At 44.3% G+C, this 25,018-nt stretch overlaps 1 protein-coding gene across 1 annotated transcript in view; it reads right to left on the bottom strand.

Moving 5' to 3' along the window:
- The window catches only part of LOC110508592 (potassium/sodium hyperpolarization-activated cyclic nucleotide-gated channel 2), a 101,953-nt gene that overhangs the window by 19,792 nt on the left and 57,143 nt on the right, over positions 1–25,018 (bottom strand).

Genomic DNA, 25,018 nt, shown 5'->3' with positions numbered 1-25,018 from the left:
TCTGTAGACTGTATAAGACGATGTTTGACAAATGTACATTTTAACCAAACTATTCTTTCAATGTCATATGGACATTAATACTAGTATTCAATGCATTGTGGTCGATATATATATGCTTTCTCATTCAATATAATTCACCATAAAAACAGATTGCATATCTCTAAACCATGAGCTAAACATCTTTCAGTGATACTATATGTTTCCTATGCCTCATGGTGTACATTGAACATATTGGAAAGACTGGGAGGACACGTTCACAGCCATCTCCTGACCTATATATGCTAGAGAGCTGTTGGGAGGACAAAAAAAAGTTTTTGAGGAAACGTGCCAGCTCCGGAAACCTACAGAGATTTATTCATGCTCTACTCTGTCAGTGGAGAAGTGTACCTGCTATATTTAATGTATATACAAACACAGGCCTGCTCTCAGTCAACACAAACCAATATAACCCTGCCACAACTGTTTAGCTGCCTACAGTAGTCCTATTATTGGACATGGAACCACTCTTTGGTATGATGATGACTGTATTCAGTGGAAGACAGGGTTAGTTATTAATGTGAGCAGCATGCATTTCTGTACTTGGACACGGTTCTAAGAGGCTTAGATGTACACTATTTTAAATGGAATTGATGGGTATATGCACAGGGGTAGCTTAGAGTTCTGAACTGATGTTTGTAAAGCGGTAGCTGACTTAGTATATTCTATGCTTATTCATAGAGAGAAGATCCCTGCTCAAATGTCATTTTTATGATTTACACAATTTAAGTTTAATGTAGTGTTTCCTTCTCTCTCTTTGAGGGAGCTGCCAATCAAATTGTGTCAATTGTGCTCGCTTAAAACACACTTTACACCTACTTTTATGAAAGATATACTGTAGCTCCAGTATTGTCTTATGATGCCCTTTAATGTTCACTAAGTGTACAAAACATTAAGAACACCTGCTCTTTCCATGACATAGAATGACCATGTGAATCCAGGTGAAGCTATGATCCCTTATTGATGTCACTTGTTAAATCCACTTCAGTCAGTGTAGATGAAGGGGAGGAGAAAGGTTACAGAATGATTTTTAAGCCTTGAGACAATTGAGACATGGATTGTGTATGTGTGCCATTCAGAGGGTGAATGGGCAAGACAAAATATTAAAGTGCCGGGGTGTGGTAGTAGGTGCCAGGTGCACTGGTTTGAGTTTGTCAAGAACTGCAACGCTGCTGGGATCCACCTCCCAATGGACAACCAGCCAATTTGACACAACTGTGGGAAGCATTGGAGTCAACATAGGCCAGGATCCCTGTGGAATTCTTTCGACACCTTGTAGAGTCCATGCCCCGATGAATTGAGGTTGTTCTGAGGGCAAAAGGGAGTGCAACACAATATTAGGAAGGTGCTCCTAATGTTTTGTACAGTCAGTGTATAATGTCTTTGTTGCTGAACAGAAGAATAAACAGGGTATTTGCTAATCCATTGACAATGCTGTCTAGGTTTTATAAGAGCAGATAATTGGGTTTTCTCCCAGTTTCGAGCATCATTGGGTTTCAGTAAACAATGCACACTCCTGTCACACAACAAAGCTAGTGGTGAGAGAAGAAAACGGTAGCCTAACCATGTGATGCAGCTTGTGTATTAGAGCAATACAGTGAACAACACCCCTCCAACCATGGACAACCTTTGCCCTTTCCATTTAGTTATAAAACATGTGAATAAAATATTGTACAAAAACAGATGCAGAAACAGCCACAAACAATGGGGAAATATGTTGTGTTTGAAATCAACAGCCTTGTTTTTCAAACCACCCATTTGGCCCTACCCACCATAACATCATGGAGGGGGAAGTGTTAATGAATCTACACATGAATGAACCAACAGGAAGTCGTGGTCCTATTGATTCAAAGTGACTAATTGACAAGCCACATGGACTGATAATAGTGTAGTGATGCTAGCCCTATCTGAAGTAGGAGGATGTTGCATAAGCTCTGTCTCTGTCTCTGTCTCTGTCTCTGTCTCTGCCTCTGTCTCTGCCTCTGTCTCTCTCTCTCTCTGCCTCTGTCTCTCTCACTCCCCACATGTTGCCTTCTTTATGTATGGGCCTGGGGAGGTATATTATGTGCTTAGCTTTTTCATTGAACATACTGTCGAAGTTAGTCATACAGTGGATTGTCATAGTACTGATTATTGTTTATACTGTCTGGCTCAATTGTAAATATTCCTTTCCACTTTATATCAACAAAATGAAATATGTGCTAAAATGGACTGTTCCTGTCAAGTCAGCTGTCAAGCAGGAAATCAATCAAGGCTACACGAGTAACATGGTCACTCCCATCGTATAATCATGGCATCTAGGGAATAGGGTGTAATTTCAGACGCAATCCTTGTTTCCTTCAGACTGACAGATGTGTATCGAACATGGATGTATCCTTTCAACATATAGCATGCATCACATAAGACATGCATCACATCACCAAATGAGGGGTATTCAGTAAAGTATTATCAGACACGTAATGCATGCATTCATTTAGAGTACTGATGTTTTCCATGCATGTCAATAGCCCATCCCAACAGGCAGGATTTATATGAATGGATGAATGGGAGGATGGAAGCAACAATGACCTCGCCTGTTTTGCCACTGCTGAGGAGGTAAGTGACATACGGGCAGTTTGATGTGATGAGATGTGACCCTGTCTGCTACCATCGCCATGTATCATTACTCTCTTCAGGACAACACAGAGTCCGTCCTCCCCAACCATCTTTCCTTTATACCTCTATCTCCTCTCTCTATCTTTATATCCTCTCCACACTTCTCTCCATTCTACCATTCTCTACCTCTGTTAACTCCGTACTGGTCCCTCCTCTCTTTACCTCTCTTCCATATCTCTGTCATCTCTCTCACTCTCTCTCCTTTCTAACTCAATTTCCTCTCTCTTTGATCTACCTTTCCTCTATACATCATCCCTTTTTCTCTCTAGTCTCTCTCTCATCTCTACCCCTCCCCTTCTACCTCTCTTCATGTTTTGTTGTTGTGAATAACTCGAGGGGCAGGCTGAGCTAAAACAGAACGGTAGTCGGGCCTGTGTCTAGGCCCGTTTGTGCCGTACAGCGAGATGTCAGTTTCTTTGGGGTATGAATGTGCTCTCCTGTATTTCTGCCTGCAGTAATTCTAAGTCCTGATACACGATAGAGTTACATGTTCATGCTGACCCTGAGCTCACAGATTGGCTCTCTGTCTGTTGACTCTCTGCTAGAGTAGTCTTACGGTTGACAAGCCATGCAGATGTAGCCTATAATGCGCTCTCCTCTGTTAAAGCACCTTCATTGTGTTACAAGCACATTGGACAAGTGACAGTGTAACACAATGGGAAGGTTACAGAGGGTAATGTCAGAAACACAGTTGGGACCCTATGTAGGGCTCCAATCCTTGTGGCAGGGACACACACACACACTCACATCTGGATACCTAGAAGAACAAGTAGCTGTTAATATCATTCTCTCTAATTAACTATGTATGGAAATCGCCCTCCAAACATTTAATCTTATTATTTTGTTTTCCTCATAATCATAATCTAATTCATTCTTAATTGCAATCGGTCCTGGCATAAACATCCATGGAAGCATGTCATTCTCACTCCTTGTACCTTCCTATAAAACATTTTGCAAAATCAATGTTCATAGATTATTTAGTCATCTCTATGATGCTTGTAATTTGTCATGCTTGAAAGTTTAAAATGCTTATTAATATTTATGACTGCTTATAAAGTTATTCAAAAGTGTTAAACAAGGCTGCTTGACTGGAGAGAACAGTAATTCAGTTCACAATCATCTTCCATAGTAGTCAATATCAAGGTAGGTAGGACAATGTAAGGGTGTCTACTTTTCTAATGCTATGAAACCACAGCAACAGGTAAAGAACGACTAAAGCTGTATCACTTAAACTTTACAAATTTGCAGCATGTCACTAACATTGAAGACACATTGGGTTTATTAGTGATGGCTCTAAATCGACTATGTGACACTGACCCTTGGATGTGCACAGAGAGCTAACATTAATAATGTTCATGTCAATCTCTCCTGGCTCAAAGTGAAGGAGGCGCACAGTACTACATAGAGCCATGACTTCATGGAACTCTATTTCACGTCAAGTAACTCATGCAAGAAGTAGAATTTGATTATTTTTTTTACTGATAAAAATACCCCTTATGGAACAGTGGAGACTGTGAAGCAACACAAACATAGGTACAGACACATGCATACAAACACACGATAACATACGCACTTGTCACGCCCTGATCTGTTACACCTGTCCTTGTGCTTGTCTCCACCCCCCTCCAGGTGTCGCCCCTCTTCCCAATTAGCCCCTGTGTATTTCTACCTGTGTTTTTTGCCTGTTTGTGGCCAGTTCGTCTTGTTCGTTCAAGCTAACCAGCGGTTTCCTGTCAGTTCCTATCATTTCCCAGCCTCTCTTTCCTCGTCCTCCTGGTTTTTAGCCTTGCTCCGCGTTCTTTGATTACTTGTTAGATATTATTGCATGGTCGAACTAGAAGCATAAGCATTTCGCTACACTCGTAGCAACATCTGCTAACCATGTGTATGTGAACAATTACATTTGATTTGATTTGCTTGTCCTGACCTTGTACCCGCCCGCCTGACCTCTCTGCCTGGCCCTGAGTCTGCCTGCCGTCCTGTACCTTTGCTCCACCTCTGGATTACTGAACTCTGCCTGTCCCTGACCCTGAGTCCGCCTGCCGTCCTGTACCTTTGCTCCACCTCTGGATTACTGAACTCTGCCTGTCCCTGACCCTGAGTCCGCCTGCCGTCCTGTACCTTTGCTCCACCTCTGGATTACTGAACTCTGCCTGTCCCTGACCCTGTTTCCCCCTGCCGTCCTGTACCTTTGCTCCACCTCTGGATTACTGAACTCTGCCTGTCCCTGACCCTGTTTCCCCCTGCCGTCCTGTACCTTTGCTCCACCTCTGGATTACTGAACTCTGCCTGTCCCTGACCCTGTTTCCCCCTGCCGTCCTGTACCTTTGCCTTACCCTGGATCTTCGACCCCTGCCTGCCTTGACCTGTCTTTGCCTGCCCCTGTTGTGACAATAAACATTGTTCCCTCGACAGTCTGCACCTGGGTCTTGCCTTGATCCCTGATAGCACTATACACACATGTACACAAGGATTTTGTGTTGTAGATACGTGGTAGTAGAGTAGGGGCCTGAGGGCACACACTTAATATGTTGTGAAATCTGTTGTAAATGTATTGTAATGTTGACATTTTTTTTGATAACTGCCTTAGTTTTGCTGGACCCCAGGAAGTGTAGCTAATGGGGATCCATAATAAATACAATTATACACTCGCCTCACTATCTCTATTCCAAGGTTTTGGAGGATGTTGCCTTTTATCAACTGCCAGTTCTATGAGTTTTACCATCCTTTGAAAACTGGAAGTTTGGAATAAAGAGAATGGAGAAAATGAAGGTCAGTGGCATCATTTTAATCTTACAATTTCCCCTAAAAAATAAACTGCCACAACTCTAAACTGAAGTGAAATGATGGTAATGGTGGACTGATGCAGGGGAATGCATTCACCATCCCAGTTCACAGCACCCTAGCAAAAGCTGCCAGCCTACTCAAAGGTAGTAAAGTTCACCGTTGCCCCTAGTGGCTGGTTTTGAAGGCAATTCTAGACGTTCTTGGGACCAGGATAAAACTTGAGCGATCTCCCAGCAGATTTACCATGAAGGCCAAGAGCAGTGGTGTAGTGGTTCCTGGAAAAGTGGGTATACTCTAATTTTGCCAAACATTTCCTAAACAGCCCACCCGGTGAAGGAAATGTGCCCTGTGTGAAACATTCTATATGAAACAGTGACAGTTTCTGAAATACCTAAAACGCCGTGCACTCCCTAGATAGCCAGCTATTAGGGTCGGGGTTGGTCAGGGAGGCCACGGTTCCACTGGACATGGTGACGCAGGGGAATCAGGGAGCGTATAAGTCTCTTTATTATTGATTCGCCTGCGTTTCCAGTGGTGCTGGGGATTCCCTGGCTGGCTCGGCACAATCCTAAGATTTCGTGAAGACAGGGGGTTCTCCAGGGGTGGTCAGAGGAGTGTTCTGGAAGGTGTCTGGGAGTTTCCATCGGTGCCACGTCGGTGGAGAGTCCAGACCAGGGTTCCACGGTGCGCATCCCCCCGAATATGCCGATTTGGCAATCACTTTCAGTAAAAAGAAAACTACTAAATTACTACCTCATAGACCGGGAGGGGATTGTGCGATAGATCTCCTGGTAAACGCTGCGCTTCCCTAGAGTCACGTGTACCCATTGTCCCAGGAGGAGACGTTGGCTATGGAAATATATGTCACGGAATCTCTGGGACAGGGGTACATTCGGCCCTCCATCTCACCCGTCTCCTCGAGTTTCGTTTTTGTGAAGAAAAATGAGGGAGGTTTGCGTCCGTGTATTGATTATAGAGGTCTAAATGTTATCACAGTGGGGTTTAGGTACTCACTACCTCTCATCGCTACAGCGGTGGAATCATTTCACGGAGCACAGTTCTTCACAAAACTGGATCTCAGGAGCGTGTATAGTCTGGTGCGTATTCGGGATGGAGATGAGTGGAAAACCACGTTTAGTACCACATCGGGACACTATGAGTACCTCGCCATGCCGTATGGGTTAAAGAATGCTCCAGCCGTCTTTCAATCCTTTGTAGACGAGATTCTCAGGCGTGGTTGTTTATATCAATGACATTCTGATCTACTCAGCCACCCGCGCCGCGCATGTGTCTCTGGTACGCAAGGTGCTTGCTAGACTGCTGGAGCATGACCTATACGTCAAGGCTGAGACGTGTGTGTTCTCCAAATGAGCTGTCTCCTTCCTGGGCTATCACATTTCCACCTCGGGGGTGGTGATGGAATGTGACCGCATTAAGGCCGTGTGTAATTGGCCAACTCCGACCACGGTGAAGGAGGTGCAGCGTTTTTTGAGGTTTATCCGGGGTTTTGGCCAGGTAGCGGCTCCCATTACCTCACTACTGAAGGGGGGCCCGGTGCGTTTGCGGTGGTCAGCAGAGGCGGACAGAGCTTTCAACAGGTTGAAGGCGCTGTTCACGGATGCACCCGTGTTAGCGCACCCGGACCCCTCTCTAGCATTCATAGTGGAGGTGGACGCGTCCGAGGCTGGGGTGGGTGCAGTGTTATCACAGCGCTCGGGTACGCCACCAAAACTCCGCCCCTGCGCTTTCTTTTCGAGGAAGCTCAGTCCAGCGGAGCGTAACTATGATGTGGGGGACCGGAAGTTGTTAGCGGTGGTCAGGGCTCTGAAAGTGTGGAGACACTGGCTTGAGGGGGCTAATACCCCTTTCTTATCTGGACCGACCACCAGAATCTGGAGTATATTCGAGCAGCTAGGAGACTGAAACCACATCAGGCAAGGTGGGTCATGTTCTTCACCCGATTCCGTTTTACGTTGTCATACAGACCGGGCTCCCAGAACGTAAAGGCTGACGCACTGTCCCGCCTTTACGACACGGAGGATCGGTCCACTGAGCCTACTCCCAACCTTCCCGCCTCGAGGCTGATGGCACCAGTGGTATAGGAGGTGGACTCGGACATCGAGCGGGCGTTACGGGCGGAGCCCCCGCCTCCTCAGTGTCCGGCTGGGCGGAAGTACGTGCCGCTTGGTGTCCGGGAACAACCGATTCGGTGGGCTCACATCCTACCCTCCTCGGGTCACCCTGGGGTGGCAAGGACAGTGGGGGGGCCTCCGGGAGAAGTATTGGTGGCCCACCTTGGCTAGGGACGTTAGGCTTTATGTCTCTTCCTGTTCGGTATGCGCCCAGAGTAAGGCTCCTAGGTACCTTCCTATAGGGAATTTACAACCCCTCCCCGTTCCACAACGACCATGGTCTCACCTATCTGTAGATTTCCTGACTGATCTCCCCCCGTCTCAGGGGAACACTACGGTTTTGGTGATTGTGGATCGGTTCTCTAAGTCCTGCCGTCTCCTCCCGTTGCTCGGTCTCCCTACAGCCCTACAGACTGCGGAGGAATTATTCACCCACGTCTTCCGGCACTACGGGGTGCCGGAGGACATCGTCTCTGATCGGGTTCCCCAGTTCACGTCTGGGGGTCTCGGTCAGCCTGACCTCCGGTTATCACCCCGAGAGTAATGGGCAGGTGGAGAGAGTGAACCAGGAGGTGGGTAGGTTTCTGCGGTCGTATTGCCAGGACCGGACAGGGTAGTGGGCGAGATACATCCCCTGGGCTGAGATGGCCCAGAACTCACTACGCCACTCCTCTACTATCGTGTCCCCATTTCAGTGCGTGTTGGGGTACCAGCCGGTCGTGGCACCATGGCATCCGAGCCAGAACGAGGCTCCTGCGGTGGAGGAGTGGGTGCAGCGCTCCAAAGAGACCTGGAGGACCGTCCAGGGATCCCTCCAACAAGCCAGTGGACGGCAGAAGAGGAATGCTGACCGCCACCGCAGTGAGGCCCCCGTGTTTGAACCGGGGGACAGGGTCTGGCTCTCGACCCGAACCCTGTGTCTGTCAGCGTAGTGTCCAGAGCATGGAGGCGCTACCAGGAGACAGGCCAGTACATCAGGAGACGTGGAGGTGGCCGTAGGAGGGCAACAACCCAATAGCAGGACCGCTACCTCCGCCTTTGTGCAAGGAGGATCAGGAGGAGCACTGCCAGAGCCCTGCAAAATGACCTCCAGCAGGCCACAAATGTGCATGTGTCTGCTCAAACGGTCAGAAACAGACTCCATGAGGGTGGTATGAGGGCCCGACGTCCACAGGTGGGGGTTGTGCTTACAGCCCAACACCGTGCAGGACGTTTGGCATTTGCCAGAGAACACCAAGATTGGCAAATTCGCCACTGGCACCCTGTGCTCTTCACAGATGAAAGCAGGTTCACACTGAGCACGTGACAGACGTGACAGAGCATGGAAACGCCGTGGAGATTGTTCTGCTGCCTGCAACATCCTCCAGCATGACCGGTTTGGCGATGGGTCAGTCATGGTGTGGGGTGGCATTTCTTTGGGGGGCCGCACAGCCCTCCATGTGCTCGCCAGAGGTAGCCTGACTGCCATTAGGTACCGAGATGAGATCCTCAGACCCCTTGTGAGACCATATGCTGGTGCGGTAGGCCCTGGGTTCCTCCTAATGCAAGACAATGCTAGACCTCATGTGACTGGAGTGTGTCAGCAGTTCCTGCAAGAGGAAGGCATTGATGCTATGGACTGGCCTGCCCGTTCCCCAGACCTGAATCCAATTGAGCACATCTGGGACATCATGTCTCGCTCCATCCACCAACACCACGTTGCACCACAGACTGTCCAGGAGTTGTCGGATGCTTTAGTCCAGGTCTGGGAGGAGATCCCTCTGGAGACCATCCGCCACCTCATCAGGAGCATGCCCAGGCGTTGTAGGGAGGTCATACAGGCACGTGGAGGCCACACACACTACTGAGCCTAAATTTGACTTGTTTTAAGGACATTACATCAAAGTTGGATCAGCCTGTAGTGTGGTTTTCCACTTTAATTTTGAGTGTCACTCCAAATCCAGACCTCCATGGGTTGATAAATTTGATTTCCATTGATAATTTTTGTGTGATTTTGTTGTCAGCACATTCAACTATGTAAAGAAAAAAGTTTTTAATAAGAATATTTCATTCATTCAGATCTAGGATGTGTTATTTCAGTGTTCCCTTTATTTTGTTGAGCAGTGTAATATATGTATATATACATATATATGCAGTGCCTTGCGAAAGTATTCGGCCCCCTTGAACTTTGCGACCTTTTGCCACATTTCAGGCTTCAAACATAAAGATATAAAACTGTATTTTTTTGTGAAGAATCAACAACAAGTGGGACACAATCATGAAGTGGAACGACATTTATTGGATATTTCAAACTTTTTTAACAAATCAAAAACTGAAAAATTGGGCGTGCAAAATTATTCAGCCCCTTTACTTTCAGTGCAGCAAACTCTCTCCAGAAGTTCAGTGAGGATCTCTGAATGATCCAATGTTGACCTAAATGACTAATGATGATAAATATAATCCAACTGTGTGTAATCAAGTCTCCGTATAAATGCACCTGCACTGTGATAGTCTCAGAGGTCCGTCAAAAGCGCAGAGAGCATCATGAAGAACAAGGAACACACCAGGCAGGTCCGAGATACTGTTGTGAAGAAGTTTAAGCCGGATTTGGATACAAAAAGATTTCCCAAGCTTTAAACATCCCAAGGAGCACTGTGCAAGCGATAATATTGAAATGGAAGGAGTATCAGACCACTGCAAATCTACCAAGACCTGGCCGTCCCTCTAAACTTTCAGCTCATACAAGGAGAAGACTGATCAGAGATGCAGCCAAGAGGCCCATGATCACTCTGGATGAACTGCAGAGATCTACAGCTGAGGTGGGAGACTGTGTCCATAGGACAACAATCAGTCGTATATTGCACAAATCTGGCCTTTACGGAAGAGTGGCAAGAAGAAAGACATTTTTTAAAGATATCCATAAAAAGTGTAGTTTAAAGTTTGCCACAAGCCACCTGGGAGACACACCAAACATGTGGAAGAAGGTGCTCTGGTCAGATGAAACCAAAATTGAACTTTTTGGCAACAATGCAAAACGTTATGTTTGGCGTAAAAGCAACACAGCTGAACACACCATCCCCACTGTCAAACATGGTGGTGGCAGCATCATGGTTTGGGCCTGCTTTTCTTCAGCAGGGACAGGGAAGATGGTTAAAATTGATGGGTAGATGGATGGAGCCAAATACAGGACCATTCTGGAAGAAAACCTGATGGAGTCTGCAAAAGACCTGAGACTGGGACGGAGATTTGTCTTCCAACAAGACAATGATCCAAAACATAAAGCAAAATCTACAATGGAATGGTTCAAAAATAAACATATCCAGGTGTTAGAATGGCCAAGTCAAAGTCCAGACCTGAATCCAATCGAGAATCTGTGGAAAGAACTGAAAACTGCTGTTCACAAATGCTCTCCATCCAACCTCACTGAGCTCGAGCTGTTTTGCAAGGAGGAATGGGAAAAATTTTCAGTCTCTCGATGTGCAAAACTGATAGAGACATACCCCAAGCGACTTACAGCTGTAATCGCAGCAAAAGGTGACGCTACAAAGTATTAACTTAAGGGGGCTGAATAATTTTGCACGCCTAATTTTTCAGTTTTTGATTTGTTAAAAAAGTTTGAAATATCCAATAAATGTCGTTCCACTTCATGATTGTGTCCCACTTGTTGTTGATTCTTCACAAAAAAATACAGTTTTATATCTTTATGTTTGAAGCCTGAAATGTGGCAAAAGGTCGCAAAGTTCAAGGGGGCCGAATACTTTCGCAAGGCACTGTATATATATATACAGTTGAAGTCGGAAGTTTACATACACCTTAGCCAAATACATTTAAACTCAGTTGTCCTGACATTTAATCCTTGCAAAAATTCCCTGTTTTAGGTCAGTTAGGATCACCACTTTATTTTAAGAATGTGAAATGTCAGAATAATAGCAGAGAATGATTTATTCAGCTTTGATTTCATTCGTCACGTTCCAAGTGGGTCAGAAGTTTTACATACTCTCAATTAGTATTTAGTGGAATTGCCTTTAAATTGTTTAACTTGGGTCAAACATTTCGGGTAGCCTTCCACAAGCTTCCCACAATAAGTTGGGTGAATTTCAGCCCATTCCTCAAGACAGAGCTGGTGTAACTGAGTCAGGTTTGTAGGCCTCTTTGCTCGCACACGCTTCATCAGTTCTGCCCACAAATGTTCTATGGGATTGAGGTCAGGGCTTTGTGATGGCCACTCCAATACCTTGACTTTGTTGTCCTTAAGCCATTTTGCCACAATTTTGGAAGTATGCTTGGGGTCATTGTCCATATCGAAGACCCATTTGCGACCAACCTTTAACTTCCTGACTGATGTCTTGAGATGTTGCTTCAATATATCCACATCATTTTCCTCCCTCATGATTCCATCTATTTTGTGAAGTGCACCAGTCCCTCCTGCAGCAAAGCACCCCCACAACATGATGCTGCCACCCCTGTGCCTGAAGGTTGGGATGGTGTTCTTCGGCTTGCAAGCTTCCCCCTTTCTCCTCCAAACATAACGATGGTCATTATGGCCAAACAGTTCTATTTTTGTTTCATCAGACCAGAGGACATTTCTCCAAAAAGTACGAACTCTGTCCCCATGTTCAGTTTCAAACCGTAGTCTGGCTTTTTTTTTTTTTTTTTTTATACTGCTGCTGCACTCTTTCTGCACTGTCCTCAATATGACAGACAGACAGGTTAACGACAATGTATCCTATATGAGAAATCTAGAGAAGCCACCCAGCAGACATGCCCATGTGTGTTTGTGTCTGTGTGTATCTCAGTGTGTGTGTATCTGTGTGTTTATGTGTGTGTGTCTGTGTGTATCTCAGTGTGTGTATCTCAGTGTGTCTGTGTGTGTCTGTGTGTGATGCGTTCATATGTGCGTCCATGGAATGTGTGACCGAGAGAGGTAGATTGAGAGGAACAGAGTGTACCTTTAGTGTGTCTGATCAGAAACAAAAGCCCTGACCGCCTAATTCGTGGCTTTGCATGCTTTTCCAGTGACAGGAGACGTGTGCATCTCTTTAGCTAGCGATCTATCTCTCTATCTCAAATCAAGTTGAATCAAATTGTATTTGTCACATGCGCCAAATACAACAGGTAGACCTTACAGTGAAATGCTTACTTACAAGCCCTAACAAACAACACAGTTTAAAAAATAAAATGAAAATACCTTAAAAAAACATTAGAATAAGGAATCAATGCAAAAAAATAATTAAAGAGCAGCAGTAAAATAACAATAGCGAGGCTATATACAGGGGGTACCGGTACAGAGTCAACGTGCGGGGGCACCAGTTAGTCAAGGAAATCTTGGTCCCTGAATAGGGAGTAGTATGGATGGATGTGTTGTGTCAGGTCATCACTAGTTACCATAGCCACAAAGTTATAAACCCTGCCTATTTATACAACTGATCATCTTAAAATGTGATTTTAAACCTAATCTTATGCCCAACCTTTAAAAAACTTAGCAGAGCTCGTGCCTTTCACGCAACTTTTTTCAAATCATCATTAGACTCGCATCTCCCTCAACGTCAGTAAGACAAAAGAGATGACCGTGGACTACAGGAAAAGGAATGGAGGTCGAACACGGCCCCAATCACATCAATGGGTGGAGCGGGTCGAGAGTTTCAAGGTCCTTGGTGTCCACATCACCAACAAACTATCATGGTCCAAACACAACAAGAAAGTCGTGAAGAGGGAACGACAATGCCTTTTCCCCCTCAGGAGACTGAGAAGATTTGGCATGGGTCCCCAGATCCTCAAAAAGTTCTACAGCTGCACCATCGAGAGCATCCTGACCGGTTGCATCACCACCTGGTATGGCAACTGCTCGGCATCCGACCGTAAGGCGCTACAGAGGGTACTGCGCACAGCCCAGTACATCACTGGGGCCAAGTTTCCTGCCATCCAGGACCTATGTACTAGGCGGTGTCAGGAAGGCCCAAACAATTGTCTTGGTGTATTTGGACCATGATAGTTTGTTGGTGATGTGGACACCAAGGAACTTGAAACTCTCGAACCGCTCCACTACAGCCACGCTGATGTTGATGGGGGCCTTGCTAGAAATAGACAAAGAAATAGGAGTACCTATTTATTTGTTATTTGTTGACCGCTCAACACAGAATAGCCCATGTGCGCACTCCCTCAAATCGTTTGGAGAAAATATCCTTTCTATTTTATTCAGCTTTGTTCATTTGTATTCGTCATACTATAAAATAATGCCACAGAATTTTAAGAAAATCCTGTCTGCTATAAGAACTAGTGTAGCGCACAGCCATTTGGCATAGCCAGATCAGGACTTAACCTAAGGACAACTCAGAGTATGCTATTCTGTTCTTCTGAAATAGACTACATTTTCATCATATCATGTTTCTTTAGACCTGTCTAAAATAAATAATGGATTCATTGTGAAGGTATATGTCACACCCTGACCATAGTTTGCTTTGTATGTTCTATGTTTTGTTTGGTCAGGGTGTGATCTGAGTGAGCATTCTATGTTGGATGTCTTGTTTGTCTGTTTCTGTGTTTGGTCCTGATATGGTTCTCAATCAGAGGCAGGTGTTAGTCATTGTCTCTGATTGGGAGCCATATTTAGGTAGCCTGTTTTGTGTTGGGTTTTGTGGGTGATTGTTCTTGTCTTTGTTTGTTACACCAGATAGGGCTGTTTTCGGTTTTTCACGGTTCTTGTTTTGTATATTGTTCTATTTTCATCTTTATTAAATATGTATCAAAATAACCACGCTGTGTTTTGGTCCGCCTTTCCTTCAACAGAAGAAAGCTGTGACAGTATAGGCTATATTACATGGATTTATTAGACTTTTTAAAATGTAGATGTTCCAAAGGTCTGCAGTGGCTGGAAGCCAGGTGCTAAATGTGTTTATGTTAATTAACAGTAAATTACTGTGAGACCAACAGTTATTTGCTTGACAATACCTAGGTGTTTGGTTAGACTGTAAACTCTCCTTTCAGACTCACATTAAGATTCTCCAATCCAAAATTAAATCTAGAATCAGCTTCCTATTTCGCAACAAAGCCTCCTTCACTCATGCTGCCAAACATACCCTCAGAAACTGAACATCCTACCGATCCTTGACTTCGGCAATGTCATTTACAAAATAGCAACACACTACTCAGCAAACTGGATGTAGTCTATCACAGTGCCATCTGTTTTATCACCAAAGCCCCATATACTACCCACCACTGTGACCTGTATGCTCTCGTTGGCTGGCCCTCACTACATATCTGTCGCCAAACCCACTGGCTCCAGGTCATCTACAAGTCTTTGCTAGGTAAAGCCCCGCCTTATCTCAGCTCAATGGTCACCATAGCAACACCCACCCATGGCACACGCTCCTGCAGGTATATGGCACTGGTCATCCCCAAAGCCAACACTTCCTTTGGCCACCTTTCCTTCCAGTTCTCTGCTGCCAATGACTGGAACGAATTGCAAAAATCTCTGAAGCTGGAGTCTTATATCTCCCTCTCAAACTTTAAGCGTCAGCTGTCAGTGCAGCTTACCGATCACTGTACCTGTACAAAGCCCATCTGTAAATAACACACCCAACTACCTCATCCCCATATTATTACTTACCCTCTTGCTATTTTGCACCCCAGTGTCTCTACTTCCACATCATCATCTGCACATCTATCACTCCAGTATTAATGCTAAATTGTAATTATTTTTGCCTCTATAGCCTATTTATTGCCTACCTCCCTACTCTTCTACATTTGAACACACTGTACATAGATTTTTCAATTTTTCTTTTCTTTTGTGTTATTGACTGTACTTTGTTCATGTGTAACTCTGTGTTGTTTTTGTCGCACTGCTTTGCTTTATCTTGGCCAGGTCGCAGGTGTAAATGAGAACTTGTTTTCAACTGGCCTACGTGGTTAAATAAAGATAAAATTATTACTTTTTTTTTTTAACAATCACCAACTGACAAAATTCTGTGACAGACAAAGCCCTAATTATAGTATGGCTTATCCTATATAACTACTACTTTACACACCTTTTCTATTCATATATGGTCCATACTGTCTTTACACACCATAAAGACATTCAGAAAGTATTCACAACCCTTGACTTTTTACACATTTTGTTGTGTTACAGTCTGAATATAAAATGGACTAAATTGAGTTGTTTTGTCACTGGCCTACACACAATACCCCATAATGTCAAAGTGGAATCATGTTTTTAGAAATGTTTAGAAATTCATGAGTCAATTAGTATTCAACCCCTTTGTTATGGCAAGCCTAAATAAGTTCAGGAGTAAAAATGTGCTTAACAACTTAACAACATAATAAGTTGCATGTACTAATAGTGTTTAACATGATTTTTTAATGACTACCTCGTCTCTGTACACCACACATAAGGTCCTTCAGTCGAGCAGTGAATTTCAAACACAGATTCAACCACAAAGACCAGGGAGGTTTTCCAATGCCGCACAAAAAAGGGCACCTATTGGTAGTCTATGGTGAAAGTTGGGATGGGCTGAGAGTGGCTGAAGGTTGGGATTAAATAGCTTATGTTTGGTCATGTATTATTGTTATGTGACTGCTTTATATAAAAGTACCATGTATGTAAAATGTGTATGCAAAATATGCATGTGTAGCAGAAAAGCTGTAAAAAAAATAAAATAACAAATATATTTGTCCTCTGAAGAGGGTGGGGGTTGCGGAGGGGTTAATGAAAAACCATTTAAAAAAGAGAAAAATATTAGAAAAAAATAACAATTGTCAAGACTTTCGCCGAAGTCGGCTCTTCTCCTTGTTCGGGCGGCGTTCGGGGGTCGACATCACCAGCTTTCTAGCCATCGCCGCTCCATTTTTCATGTATCCATTTGTTTTGTCTTGTTCCCTGCACACCTGGTTTTCATTCCCCAATCAATCTACATGTATTTATTCCTCTGTTCCCCATCATGTTTTTGTGTAAGATTGTTTGTTACGTGTGTATTGTTGACGCGCCAGACTGGCTTGTTTTTTCCATGTAATTTTTCACAAAAATGTTTATTGTTAAACATAATTCTTGTGACTGTTTTACGTGTTTTGCACTTTTGCCTAAATAAAGTGTGCGCCTGTTCACAAATCTCTGCTCTTCTGCACCTAACTTCGCTACCAGTACGCACACAGCTGACAACAATTTAGCCCTCTATGGCATGAATGTTTATTTTGGGGGGAAAAAAATATTTCACCCCATTTTTTGGGGAGCTTGGGGGTCCCTGATAATATATCCATCATTAAATTTGCTACGAGGTTACTGAAACACCAAGGTTTTCTATAGTACATATGAGTGGAATAAGGAAAACAGGTAATATATGCATTAGAAAAAGTTATATTTTGACAAACATCAACCACAAATGGTTCCAACCAATCACAATTAGAAGCTTTAAAGTCAAAACTTCAAACAATTAAACAAACTACTACCAATTACAACGAACACCTCATGTATAAATGTTTCTCACATTTCATATAAACATATAAACAAACATCCAAATGACTGTCTGTGTGTGTGAGAGTGTGTATTTGTGTGTGTGTGTGTGTGTGAGAGTGTGTATTTGTGCGTGTGTGTGTGTGTGCGAGTATATGTGTGTTTCAGTGTGTCTGAATGTGTGCTTGTGTGGGTTATTGTTTGAATCAGTGTTTCTCTTTTTGACAAAGCACACTATGACTTGAAGGTATACAGCTTCATTTCTTCCTTCTTGCTCATACCAGTGCCTTCACAATCACTTCGGTAGAGCAGCCAGGTGGTCACGATGATCATATCCAGGAAGTGGAACACCAGCCGGTGGTACCACTACATTGATCTGATTTTGTTCCAGTACAGTGCAATCGGTGAGTCAGCAGATACACCCAACCCATATTCTTGTTGTATTCTTTCACCACAGCAGGGCAAGGGACTTTGGTGATCATCTTTCACTTGCAATCCCACCTGTCAACCTCGGTAACTGGGAGGTCTCCAGTGTAATCACTCAGAAGGGTCACTGAGCAGTTATCGTACTACTTCACAACGTGCAAGGTGGTTTCTCCATCCATGACCATCTTCTGTTCAAAAGATCCACGTCCTGCTCTCTTCAGCTCAGCATCGCACATCAAGTTGACGCCTGGTAGTCTGTTGCCACGAACAGTACCAGTGCAGTGAAACTGCTCCAATTCTTTTGTAGTGAGGTTAAGGGGATTGTTTGCGTTACATTGTATCGCATATAGATTTGACTACCCTACAATAACTTACAGAATGTCTTTAGAGAAAAACAGCTTGAAGTACTGGATATCATCAGATCTTGAAAGCAAGCCCTGACATTCTGGGTAAGCATTGAAGTATGCAATGTGGAGTGTTCTCCACCGGGGTAGGTGTGGAACATCAATCTCTGCTACATCTTCATCCTCAGACTCAGTCTCATTGTCAATAGACAGGCATTCTCCTTGAAAGCAGGAAGCACACATTTGAATGTGTCATATACCCTTCTTCCTCCACTGACACGCATGCAAACAAACACACACATCACACACACACGTGCACACACACGTTACTTTGCTGACTGACCCCTAACTGACCCCTGACCTCCTAACTGTCTCTCAAACTGGATTCGGGGATCCACTCTTCCTGACTTTCTTCAAGCTCACTGTCTTTATTGTCACTCTCCTCAAGCTCACTGTCAGAGGGAATGACCCTAACTGCTCGATCATGTTCCTTCCACCCATACAATGTTCTTGTGTCCATTTCCAGTAAGTATCAGTAGATAGTAAAGTAAAAACATTGACTATGGTCATAAATATGCATCTAAGCACATCTCCACACTTTAGCATGATATTGCCTGGACAAAAGTGGTCTAACTGCACAATGTTTCCCTGAGGCAATGAACCAAAAAACACAGTTTTAGTATACAAATGAAAACCAAATGTCTTTAAACAATCACACATACTTCTTTACATACTCATACTTTTTCATATAAAGTTATTGAAATATAAACATGTTAAAAAGTGATTTTATCTTACCAATTGGGGGCACTGTGTCCCATGTGGCTTTGCTTCCTGAAAGGACTGCTCCACCCCCAGACAAAAGGCCACACCCACTTCAGCCCCTCATTTCATTGGACACAGACATGTTGTGTGATATTATATATATATTTTTTTTATTTAAAAAAGGGCGGTGTGGGCAGCGTGAGGTCCAAAAAGGTTGTTTGTTGCCTGAGGGCAACACCATACCATAGAGGGTTAAAATTAAATGTAAAAATGTTTTTTCAAATAATACAAATAAAAGGGCACCTACTGGTAGATGGGCCAAAATCAAAAAGCAAACATTGAATATCCCTTTGAGCATGGTGAAGTTATTAATTACACTTTGGATGGTGTATCAATACACCCAGTCACTACAAAAATATAGGCGTCCTGCCAGATAGGGAGGAAACTTCCGGCGCCGACAGAGATGGCCGCCTCGCTTCGCGTTCCTAGGAAACTATGCAGTATTTTGTTTTTTTACGTGTTATTTCTTACATTGGTACCCCAGGTAATCTTCGGTTTCATTACATACAGTCGGGAGGAACTACTGAATATAAGAGCAACGTCAATTCACCATCATTACGACCAGGAATATGACTTTCCCGAAGTGGATCCTGTATTCTGCCTTCCATCCAGAACAATGGATCGGATCCCAGCCGGCGACCCAAAACAACGACATCATAAAAGGGGCAAACGAAGCGGTCTTCTGGTCAGGCTCCGGAGAAGGGCACATCGCGCACCACTCCCTAGCATACTATTTGCCAATGTCCAGTCTCTTGACAACAAGGTTGATGAAATCCGAGCAAGGGTAGCATTCCAGAGAGACTGTAACGTACTTTGCTTCACGGAAACATGGCTCACTCGAGAGACTCTATCGGAGTCGGTGCAGCCAGCTGGTTTCTTCACACATCACTCCGACAGAAACAAGCATCTTTCTGGTGAGAAGAGGGGCGGGGGGGTATGCCTTATGATTAACGAGACGTGGTGTGATCATAACAACATACAGGAACTCAAGTCCCTTCTGTTCACCTGACTTAGAATTCCTCACAATCAAATGTCGACCGCATTTTCTACCAAGGGAATTCTCTTCTATTATTATCACAGCCATATATTCCCCCCCAAGCAGACACATCGATGTCCCTGAACAAACTTTATTTGACTCTATGTAAACTGGAAACCCCATATCCTGAGGCTGCATTCATTGTAGCTGGGGATTTTAACAAGAATAATCTGAAAACAAGACTCCCTAAATTCTATCAGCATATCGATTGCGCAACCAGGGCTGGTAAAACCCTGGATCATTGTTATTCTAACTTCTGTGACGCATATAAGGCCCTCCCCCGACCTCCTTTCGGAAAAGCTGACCACGACTCCATTTTGTTGCTTCCAGCCTACAGACAGAGACTAAAACAAGAAGCTCACGCACTCAGGTCTGTTCAACGCTGGTCCGACCAATCTGATTCCACGCTTCAAGACTGCTTCGATCACGTGGATTGGAATATGTTCCGCATTGCGTCCAACAACAACATTGACGAATACGCTGATTTGGTGAGCGAGTTCATTAGAAAGTGCATTGACAATGTTATACCCACAACAACGATTAAAACATTCCCAAACCAGAAACCGTGGATTGATGGCAGCATTCGCGCGAAACTGAAAGTGCGAACCACTGCTTTTTACCAGGTTAAGGTGACCGGAAACATGACCGAATACAAACAGTGTAGCTGTTCCCTCCGCAAGGCAATCAAACAAGCTAAGCGTCAGTATAAAGACAAAGTAGAGTCGCAATTCAACTGCTCAGACACAAGAGGTATGTGGAAGGGTCTACAGTCAATCACGGATTACAAAAAGAAAACCAGCCCCGTCGCGGAACAGGATGTCTTGCTCCCAGACAGACTAAATCACTTTTTTGCTCACTTTGAGGACAATACAGTGCCACTGACACGGCTGGCTACCAACACCTGCGGACTCTCCTTCACTGCAGCCGACGTGAGTAAAACATTTAAACGTGTTAACCCTCGCAAGGCTGCAGGCCCGGACGGCATCCCCAGAGCAAGCGCAGACCAGCTGGCTGGTGTGTTTACGTTCCCACATGCTTCAAGAGGGCCACCATTGTTCCTGTTCCCAAGAAAGCTAAGGTAACTGAGCTAAACGACTACTGCCCCGTAGCACTCACTTCCGTCATCATGAAGCGCTTTGAGAGACTAGTCAAGGACCATATCACCTCCACCCTACCTGACACCCTAGACCCACTCCAATTTGCTTACCGCCCCAATAGGTCCACAGACAATGCAATCGCAACCACACTGCACACTACCCTAACCCATCTGGACAAGAGGAATGCTGTTCATCGAGTGTAGTGTCAAGAAAATAACCTCAGACTCAACGTCAACAAAACAAAGGAGATGATTGTGGACTTCAGGAAACAGCAGAGGGAACACCCCCCTATCCACATTTACGGGACAGTAGTGGAGAGGGTAGTAAGTTTTAAGTTCCTCGGCGTACACATCACGGACAAACTGAATTGGTCCACCCATATAGACAGCGTTGTGAAGAAGGCGCAGCAGCGCCTCTTCAACCTCAGGAGGCTGAAGAAATTTGGCTTGTCACCAAAAGCACTCACAAACTTCTACAGATGCACAATTGAGAGCATCGTGTCGGGCTGTATCACCGCCTGGTACGGCAACTGCTCCGCCCACAACCGTAAGGCTCTCCAGAGGGTAGTGAGGTCTGCACAATGCATCACCGGGGGCAAACTACCTGCCCTCCTGGACACCTGCACCACCTGATGTCACAGGAAGGCCATAAAGATCATCAAGGACAACAACCACCCGAGCCACTGCCTGTTCACCCCACTATCATCCAGAAGGCGAGGTCAGTACAGGTGCATCAAAGCTGGGACCGAGAGACTGAAAAACAGCTTCTATCTCAAGGCCATCAGACTGTTAAACAGCCACCACTAACATTGAGTGGCTGCTGCCAACACACTGACTCAACTCCAGCCACTTTAATAATGGGAATTGATGTAAAATATATCACTAGCCACTTTAAACAATAACACTTAATATAATGTTTACATACCCTACATTACTCATCTCATCTCATATGTATATTTATATACTGTACTCTATATCATCTACTGCATCTTTATGTAATACATGTATCACTAGCCACTTTAAACTATGCCACTTTGTTTACATACCCTACATTACTCATCTCATATGTATATACTGTACTCGATACCATCTACTGCATCTTGCCTATGCCGTTCTGTACCATCACTCATTCATATATCTTTATGTACATATTCTTTATCCTTTTACACTTGTGTGTATGAGGTAGTAGTTGTGGAATTGTTAGGTTAGATTACTCGTTGGTTATTACTGCATTGTCGGAACTAGAAGCACAAGCATTTCTCTACACACATTAACATCTACTAACCATGTGTATGTGACAAATCAAATTTTATTGTATTTTATTTGAAACCGCTCAGGGATTTCACCATGAGGCCAATGGTGACTTTCAAACAGTTACATGGAATGGCTGTGATGGGAGAAAACTGAGGATCGATTAACAACATTGTAGTTGCTCCACAAAACTGACCTAAATGACAGAGTGGAAAGAAGGAAGCCTGTACAGAATAAAAATATTCCAAAACATGCAACCTGTTTGCAATAAGGTACTAAAGTAAAACAGCAAAAAACTTGGCAAAGAAATTAACTTTATGTCCTGAATACAAAGAGTTTGGGGCAAATCCAACAACACATCACTGGGTACCACTCTATAGATTTACAAGCATTGTGGTGGCTGCATCATGTTATGGGTATGCTCGTCATCATTAAGGACTGGGGTGTTTTTAAGGATAAAAATAAATAAATGTAGCCAAGAAGACACTGAATGTTCCTGAGTGTCTGAGTTACAGTTTTGCCTTAATTCTGCTTGAAAATCTATGGCAAGACCTAAAATGGTTGTCTAGAAATGATCAACAACCAATTTGACAGAGCTTAGAGAATTTAGAAAATAATAATGGTCAAATGTTGCACAATCCAGGTGTGGAAAACGAATAAAGGCTTACCCAGAAAGACTCACAGCTGTAATCACTGCCAAAGGTGATTTTAAAATGTATTGTCACAGGGGGGTAAATACTTATCTAATCAAGACACACTATATATACAAAAGTATGTGGACACCTCTTCAAATGAGTGGATTTGGCTATTTCAGCCACATCCGTTGCTGACAGATGTATAAAATCCAGCACACAGCCATGCAGTCTCCATAGACAATCAATGGCAGTAGAATGGCCTTACTGAAGAGCTCAGTGACTTTCAGCGTGGCACCGTCATAGTTTGCCACCTTTCCAACAAGTCAGTTCATCAAATTTCTGCCCTGCTAGAGCTGCCCAGGTCTACTGTACAGTAAGTGCTGTTATTGTGAAGTGGAAACGTCTAGGAGCAACAACGGCTCAGACGTGAAGTAGTAGGCCACACAAGCTCACAGAACGGACCGCCAAGCACTGAAGCGCATAAAAATCACCTGTCCTTGGTTACAACACTCACTACCGAGTTCCAAACTGCTTCTGGAAGCAAGATCAGCACAAGAACTGTTCCTCGGGAACAGCCGAGTAGCTGCACACAAGCCTAAGATCACCATGTGCAATGCCAAGCGTTGGCTGGACTGGTGTTAAGCTCGCCGCCATTGGACTCTGGAGTGATGAATCACCTTCTGGCTGTTCAACGGACCAATCTGGGTTTGGGATAGGCCAGGAGAAAATCAAATCAAATTTTATTTGTCACATACACATGGTTAGCAGATGTTAATGCGAGTGTAGCGAAATGCTTGTGCTTCTAGTTCCGACAATGCAGTAATAACCAACAAGTAATCTAACTAACAATTCCAAAACTACTGTCTTGTACACAGTGTGAGGGGATGAAGAATATGTACATAAGGATATATGAATGAGTGATGGTACAGAGCAGCATAGGCAGATACAGTAGATGGTATCGAGTACAGTATATACATATGAGATGAGTATGTAAACAAAGTGGCATAGTTAAAGTGGCTAGTGATACATGTATTACATAAGCATACAGTCGATGATATAGAGTACAGTATATACGTATGCATATGAGATGAATAATGTAGGGTAAGTAACATTATATAAGGTAGCATTGTTTAAAGTGGCTAGTGATATATTTACATAATTTCCCATCAATTCCCATTATTAAAGTGGCTGGAGTTGAGTCAGTGTCAGTGTGTTGGCAGCAGCCACTCAATGTTAGTGGTGGCTGTTTAACAGTCTGATGGCCTTGAGATAGAAGCTGTTTTTCAGTCTCTCGGTCCCAGCTTTGATGCACCTGTACTGACCTCGCCTTCTTGATGATAGCGGGGTGAACAGGCAGTGGCTCGGGTGGTTGATGTCCTTGATGATCTTTATGGCCTTCCTGTGACATCGGGTGGTGTAGGTGTCCTGGAGGGCAGGTAGTTTGCCCCCGTGATGCGTTGTGCAGACCTCACTACCCTCTGGAGAGCCTTACGGTTGAGGGCGGAGCAGTTGCCGTACCAGGCGGTGATACAGCTCGCCAGGATGCTCTCGATTGTGCATCTGTAGAAGTTTGTGAGTGCTTTTGGTGACAAGCCAAATTTCTTCAGCCTCCTGAGGTTGAAGAGGCGCTGCTGCGCCTTCTTCACAATGCTGTCTGTGTGAGTGGACCAATTCAGTTTGTCTGTGATGTGTATGCCGAGGAACTTAAAACTTGCTACCCTCTCCACTACTGTTCCATCGATGTGGATAGGGGGGTGTTCCCTCTGCTGTTTCCTGAAGTCCACAATCATCTCCTTAGTTTTGTTGACGTTGAGTGTGAGGTTATTTTCCTGACACCACACTCCAAGCTACCTGCTTGAATATATAGTGCCAACTGTAAAGTTTGGTGGAGGAGGATTAATGGGGCTGTTTTTCATGGTTTGGGCTAGGCTCCTTAGTTCCAGTGAAGGGAAATCTTAATGCTACAGCATAAAATGACATTCTAAACAATTCTGTGCTTCCAACTTTGGGGAAGGCCCTTTCCTGTTTCAGCATGACAATGCCCCCATGCACAAAGCGAAGTCCATACAGAAATGGTTTGTTGAGATCGGTGTGGAAGAACTTGACTGGCTTGCACAGAGCCCTGACCTCAAGCCCATCGAACAACTTTGGGATGAATTGGAACGCCAACTGCGAGTCAGGCCTAATCGCCCAACATCAGTGCCCGACCTTACTAATGATTGTGGCTGAATGGAAGCAAGTCCCTGCAGCAATGATCCAACATCAAGTGGAAAGCCTTCCAGAAGAGTGGAGGATGTTATAGCAGCAAAGGGGGACCAACTCCATATTAATGCCCATGATTTGGGAATGAGCTGTTCGACGAGCAGGTGTCCACATA

This window comes from Oncorhynchus mykiss, chromosome 1 (genome assembly GCF_013265735.2).
Source record: "Oncorhynchus mykiss isolate Arlee chromosome 1, USDA_OmykA_1.1, whole genome shotgun sequence".
In the NCBI taxonomy this organism is placed as follows: Eukaryota; Metazoa; Chordata; class Actinopteri; order Salmoniformes; family Salmonidae; genus Oncorhynchus; species Oncorhynchus mykiss.
The sequence above is the reverse complement of the archived record's forward strand: the minus strand, read 5'-3'. Positions and strand labels throughout refer to the sequence as shown.